The sequence below is a fragment of the Zea mays genome, chromosome 2 (genome assembly GCF_902167145.1).
Source record: "Zea mays cultivar B73 chromosome 2, Zm-B73-REFERENCE-NAM-5.0, whole genome shotgun sequence".
Lineage (NCBI taxonomy): Eukaryota > Viridiplantae > Streptophyta > Magnoliopsida > Poales > Poaceae > Zea > Zea mays.
The window spans coordinates 170,151,133-170,158,728 of record NC_050097.1 but is presented as its reverse complement, the minus strand read 5'-3'; positions in this window follow the sequence as shown (position 1 = coordinate 170,158,728).

Here is a 7,596-nt window from a genome sequence, read left to right as displayed (position 1 = left end):
GTAGTCTCAAAAGATACCGATTAGAATTCAATGGTGAGCTTGAGAGACATGAGAGTTCTTGGAGATTTTGCAGTGGAAGATTGTTGTCATTCTCCGGGGACCTCATTTTCCTTACAATGAGACTATCACATAAAAATGTACTTGAAAAGATGTTAGTCTCAAAGTCTTAGATTATAGAGTAATCTCCCCCTGAAAGTGTGCATACAAGTTTTGAATACTTGTAGGAGACATGCACTTTGATTTGATATCAAGAGGGGCAAACCATCTATAATCTGATCTTTGGCACATATAAGTTAAATGATACCAGTTGTAGGATATAAGCTTTTGATGCATTAGTGTCATTTACTTAGGATATTCAATAAGCTATGTGCCAAGCTTAATTAACCATTTTAAACCATGTAGATTTGCTAAAAAGTATGAATTGAAAGCAAGCAATCCCACCATTTGATTTACCTAGTATGCATGCATTGTCTAAAGCACTTATAAAATGAAATACTAGGCATGAAAGGTAACACTAGATGCAAGAAAATAGATACGCATATCTAGAAATAAGAAATATAATAAATCTAGTTACCTTAGTCATGGGTGGGAAATTTGGGTCCAAGATTTTTCAATAACTCACTTGGCAGTAGACTTGATCCAATATGATGTATCCCATGATATACATCCCAACTTTGCCAAGTCTCCAAATTTCCCGAAGACCTTCGGTCCACTCACTTCCCTTTTGGGATCCAAACCTTCTTGGTGTTTTTCATGGTTGAAATTATTTCCTTTGGCACCCAGATGCGTTTGGCCCCCTTTCCTTTGTTGGCTTGCTTGTTGGCCTTGATAGCTATCACCTTTCCATTCTTTTTCTTCTTGATCAAATATGGTGTAGCGGCCCTTTTGTCCACCTTTTTGATGTAGGTGTTGGAGATTTTGCTTGATGGCTTTTGCTTGAGCTTTTGCCTTTGTTTATCCCCGGTCATCGCCTTGCATTGGAAAGACTTATGGCCTTCCATGTGGCATAGCCTACAAATCACAGTTTCTCCCTCCATAGGCTTGTTCACTCCCGCAGTGGTGTTATCCTGTGGAGGTCGGATTTGTTTGGCTTTGCCTTTCTTGTCATACAAAGCCTTGCCAAGGCGAGCCACTTCTTGCCTTAATTGTTCATTTTCCTTTGCAACCTCATCCGAACATGTTTCTACAACAATATCCTCAACAAGAACTTGGTTGCAGGGGTTAGAATCATCAATTAAGTCAAAGCAAGAAGTAGAAGCATCCTTTTTAATAATTTCAGGAATTTTAACTAAAGATGCTACTAGGGTGCTACCGATGTTCTCTAGCTTGGTAGTTAGCTCATCATTGTGTATGCTAAGAATTTCCATTTTCTCTAGCAAATTTTCAATAGTATTTTGTGAGGTAGCTAACTTAGCCTTAAGTTTTTCATTCTTTTTAACAAGGCCATCATCGGTAGCAGTGGATGGAGCACTAGACTCTAATAGCTCAATTTTAGTTGACAGCTCACTATTTAAGTTTGCAAAAGTTTCAAATTTTTCTAGCAAACCTTTGTAATCATTTTGAGAGCTAATCAACTTATTTTTCAAGGTTTTAAGTTGAGCTTTTTGCTTAGTGCAAACATCCTGGAAAAATTCAACGGCTTCCGCAAGTTCATCTATAGAGGGCTTTCCCTCACCTTCATCATCACTACTACATTCATCACTAGAGGATGGAATGCTTTTGTTACCTCTTGCCATAAGGCATTTGTGTGATGACCGTGATGAGCGTGATGAGGACCGGTGGCTGCGCGTCCTTGGAGGTTCATCTTCACTTGAAGAATCATCCCAAGTTCTAACACTTGTTAGCGCCTTGCCTTTGCTCCTCACCTTTTTGGGTTTGTCCATAGTTGGACAGTTGTCCCTGAAGTGGCCCTTCTCCCCACATGTGAAGCATCCTCTCTTTCTTTGCTTTTTCCTGTCAATGTTAAAGAGAATATCTTCAACCTGCAGAGGCACACCCATTAGATTAATCTTGCGGATCATCCCCATTACCTTTCCGACGCGTCGGATTGTTTCTTCGTCCTCGGAGGATGATGTGCATGGTTGATTATCTTCATCATCATCACTTTCTTCTTCTTCATCTTCTTCACTTGAGGAACTTGGAGTGGAAGCCATCTTTTTACCCTTCCTTTCATCACATGCAAAAGCATATGGTTTTGAGGAAGTTGGCTCCTCTCCCCGACACATTTTTCGCGACATCTCAAAAGCCGCGATTTTCCCAATTACAATGGTCGGGGTCATGTTACTCAAGTCCTCCATGTTGTGAAGGATGGTGATGATGCTCTCATATCTTCGTTGTGGCAGCAGGGAGATAATCTTCCTTACAACGTTCGCATCACCTAGCTTATTTATGCCAATAGAGTTGAGCTCATTGATGATTAGATTTAAACGAGAGTACATGTCTCTAACAAGCTCATCATCTCTCATAGCAAAAGTATTATACTCATTTAAGACTAGGCAATGTTTTTGCTCACGGACATTTGATGTGCCGTCATGGAGCTCATGCAATTTTAGCCAAATCTCATTAGCAGTTTTCAAGGTAAATACTTGATTAAAAATATCCATGCTAAGAGATTCATACAAGCAATTTTTGTCTCTAGCATTTAAATGAATCTTTTTCCTCACTCGCGGTGGGTTTTTTGGGATTCTTGGGGGGTTTCATCCCGTCGCGAGTGACTCTCCAAACACCTAGATCAATGGCCTCTAGGTAACAAGCCATTCTAGCACTATAATATGGGAAGTTAGTGTCGTCGAAGTGTGGTGGCCTATGGGTATCCATCCTTTCCTCTAAAAAGTGTCGGCTCTTTTAGCGGTGAAGCTAAAGCGTTTCAAATGAGCCAAACCAGGTTCTGATACCACTTGTAGGAAACGGGTGGCGCCTAAGAGGGGGGTGAATTAGGACTTCTAAAACTTTTACAAACTAGGCCACAATTAAATCCCTAGAGCAAAACCTATGCAAATAATCAAACTAGAATATGCAAACTAGGTTTTGTCTAAGTGTTGCTATCTCTACCGCAATGGCTAAGTTTCAATCTACACTAAATAAGTATGTATACAAGATTGAAACTTAAATGCTTAATATAAATGCAGAAACTTAAAGAGCAAAGTAGAGAAGCAAACTCTCGTGGATGACGCCGGTATTTTTACCGAGGTATCCGGAACCGCACAAGGTCCCGACTAATCCTCGTTGGTGCCCCTACGCAAAGGGAAGCCCACGCGAGGGCCAAGCACCTCGGTCGAGTAACTCCGTAGAGAGCCACGGGCCTTCTCCACACGCAAGTGGTGCTCCGCTTCCGGCTCCTCTCGGACGCTCCCCGCCGTCTCCACTATCGAGCTTCCGGCCGAAACGCCACGGGCCTCGTTCCCTTCGGTACACGGTGGCGGCCGTGACACAAACGCGGCTGTCACGGTCTCGCAAGACTCTCGCCCCACTCGGTACAATTACAACGACTCACGCAAGAGCCGAGGGGTTGTGAGGTTTGTCTAAACTCACTCAACAATCTAGGGTTCACCTAGAGCAAGCGCTAAAGTGGTCTAACTAACCTAAGCACTTCGCAAAGCACCTAAGCTAATCACCGAGTGATTCTATTAAGCACTTGGATGTTTGAGCTCTTGGAAATGTGCACTATATGCCTTGGTATGTTGCTTGGGCTCCCACACCTTCAAATGGCCGGTTGGGTGAAGTATATATAGGCCCCAACTCCAAAATAGCCGTTGGAGAAAAGCTGCAGTTCTCTGCGGCACACCGGACAGTCCGGTGGTGCACCGGACAGCGCACTGTTGCCTGTCCGGTGCGCCTAGCCGTTGCCCTGTCAGAGCAGGTGACCGTTGGCGCCGCAGGCTTTTCACACCGGACAGTCTGGTGCTCACACCGGACAGTCCGGTGGTCTTTTCTCCGAGTGCCACCTGGAACTAGCCGTTGGGCTGGAGTTCCCTGGTGCACTGGACAGTCCGGCGTGTGGGCACCGGACGGTCCGGTGTGCCACCGGACAGTCCGGTGCGCCTCGCACAGACAGTCCGCAGCAGCACACTTGGACTTTTCTTGGATCTTCTTAATGTCTTCTTTTGAGGTGTTGCTTTCCTCAATTCCTTAGTCCAAGTAAATCTTGCATCCTGTGAACTACAAACACAAACACTGGAAAACTTATTAGTTCACGGATTGTGTTGTTCATCAAACACCAAAACTCAATTAGCCAAATGGTCCGAGGTCCATTTTCCTTACAGTTACACTGAACATGTCTGGTGCCTTATTTACGGCTCGGTTACATTTTTCAACCTCTATGAGTGTCGCATCCGGTGCGAAGTCTAGTGCTGCACGGGATATGTCTGGTGTCTTTCAACTCCTAGGGTTGCCCTATAGTGATCTCTGTGTGTCCTATATGATGCCTTTTATTCAGTGAACACTCTAGTGTCTGATGCACTTAGTTTTTCAACCCAATCTTCAGCCCAGGCTACACACTTGTCTAGTGCGACATCTAGTGTGCCACCTGACACATCATATGCACTCTATGCAGCATGTTTTCTTTGTGTTGTCATGTTTCTTCACTTGGGCTTCTTTTATCCTATGTCTTGTACTCTTGCATGATCTTGACAAGTCTTCAAGGTCTTCTAATGTTTTCTTTGAGGTGTCGATCTCCTTGATCACCATGTTGCCTTCGTCCAAGTCCACACTACATCCTTTAAACTAAAAACATAAACACTATAAACCACATTAGTTCAAATGGTTCTATTGATCAGCAAACACCAAAACCTTTAATCAAATGGCATGAGGTCCATTTTCCTTACACCCTCGATGTGGTCGTATTAAAAACGCATGACCATGCCAATATGAAGAGTTAATCATGACGTGACTAAAGAGTCATTCATAAGTTGTAATCCACTACAAGGTTGAGTGAAATGTTAGTATTACAAGGGTGGCATAAATCTCACATTGAGTTTGGCGAATATTGTGTGGCAAAAGGATTGAGACTTGTGTAGTGGTGTGGCTAGGATTTTTTCATGGGGTATGCCATAAGATTTTTTTCATAAATAATTTAATATAATTTAGTATACAATTTAGAATATAAAGATAATAGTAACATATAGAACTATGATTTAGCATTTAAGTTCATAAGTGCATACAGTAGAATACAAATATAACATGAAATGTCTAAATATCAAGCACAAAATACATTACTGGTGTCAGGGTTTTTTGGACCTCGGCAAACTGGTGGTCCGATGGGCCGGCTAGGGTATGTAGTGGTCCGCCCGGACCACCCATTAGATACACCCCTAGACATGGTATATCAAGGTCCACTTGATATAATCTTTTATATGTTAACATGATTCAAAATGTGTTGCTAGATGTCGTTTGTAAGGAAAATGGACCTCGGGCCATTTGGCTCAATAGATTTTAGTGTTTGATGATCAACACAACCTGTGGACTAATGTGTTTGCTAGTGTTTATGTTTGTAGTTCACAGGATGCGAAAAGGATTAGACTAAGGCAATGAGGATGCCAAACCTCAAAAGAAGACATAAAAAGAAGCATAGAAGTCCAAGACTCAAGAACAAAAGAAGCCCGAAAGATTCAGCGAAGAAATCCAAGAAAAGGGCAGTCAGCCAGCGCACCGGACAGTGAACAATAATTGTCTGGTGGGACAACCGGACAGTCTGCGTAGAGGGGCCCACAGACAGGCGCCCTTGAGCTGTAGCACCGGACTGTCCCGTGTGCACCGGACAGTCTAGGTAACGGTCGGATCCTACGGTCGACTGCTACAGACCCCAACGGTCGGCTGACGTGGCAGGCACCGGACAGTGAACAATGCCATGTCCGGTGCGCACCGGACTGTCTGGTATGCCCGTCGATAGAAAGCTGTTGCTTTTTGTCCAATGGCTAGAAATGGGGTTGTGGCCTATAAATACCACCTCAACCGGTTATTTCAAGGTGTGGGAGCCCAAGCAACATTCCAAGTCATAGTATAGACATTTCTAAGTGCTCATACACCCAAGTGCTTAATAGAATCACTCGGTGATTAGCGTAGATGCTTTGCGAAGTGCTTAAGTTAGTTAGACCACTTTAGTGCTTGCTCTAGGCGAATCCTAGTTAGTTGAGTGAGTTTAGAAAAACCACACAACCCATCGGCTCTTGCGTGAGCCGTTGTAATTGTACCGAGTGGGACGAGAGTCTTGCGAGACCGTGACAACCGTGTTTGTGTCACGGTCGCCACCGTGTACCGGAGGTAACGAGGCCCGCGGCGTTTTGGTCAGAAGCTCGTTAGTGGAGACGGCGCGGAGCGTCCGAGAGGAGCCGGAAGCAGATCACCACTTGCGCGTGGAGAAGGCCGCGGCTCTCTACGGAGTTACTCGACCGAGGTGCTTGGTCCTCACATGGGCTTCCCTTTGCGTAGGGGCACCAACGAGGATTAGTCGAAACCTTGTGTGGTTCCCGATACCTCGATAAAAATACCGACGCCATCCACGAGAGTTTGCATCTCTATCTTGCTCTTTAGCTTCCACGTTTATATTAAGCATTTAAGTTTCAATCTTGTCTTTACAATTAGATTGTTTAGAATTGAAACTTAGGTCGTGTTGTAGAGATAGCAGCACTTTGAATAAACCTAGTTTGCACATTCTAGATTGTTTATTTGCATAGATTTTGCTCTAAGGATCTAATTGTGGCCTAGTTTAGAGAAAGCTTTAGAAGTCCTAATTCACCCCCCCCCCCTTCTTAGGTGTCACATGTTTCCTTCATCGTTATTGACTAATGTCTTAAAAATAGTTTTCAATCATGGTTGTCTACACATGAACCTAATGGGTCATACACCAGAGTTGGAACAATTACATATATGATTGACTATAGTAAAAGTGAAAGATTGTTGAATACATACCCAAAAAATAATCATAAAAAACTCGAGCTGGGAGCCCCCTCCCGGAACTGCCTGGGGGCGGCACTCAAGGCACACATAACACCAACTACAGCATGAGAAGAACCCGAAACGATAGTCCCGACCGAGAAAACCCCCATACCCCACATCACTAATGGGCCGAGTACAACTGCCCACTCTGCAATGGCCCTGTCAAAGGGTGACGCACATGACATCGATCCCCAAGAGAGGATGAGACACAAGAGAACTTTTTAACCAAACTGTAACTACCCAACCGAAGGGTGATGCACAGGACGTCGATCCTCGAGCGGGTGGCACACAACGAGAGAATTTTTTAACCAAACCTAAAAATTTACACTAAAGGGGAATCAAACCCAGGAGTTAGAGGTGCTACTCGGAATCTTTAACCAGTAGGCTAGATACCCTTTCACCCAAAAAAATAATCACGATCAAGTAAAAACTCATTAGGAAGTATTTATATATAAAGGGAGTGGTATGATTAAAAGCATTAGCTACTAAGGCCATCTGTCGTGTAAATGGTCACGCAAAGAACTGTTTTGCACTGTAAATTATATTGTTTACAAAGTGTAGTTTGAAATAGAAAGTGGAATATAGAGTCTACGAAGATAGTCTAAGAAGTGGTCTTAGCCACCACCGCTGACTCGCTAGAATTGATGAGGCTCGAGATGTTGT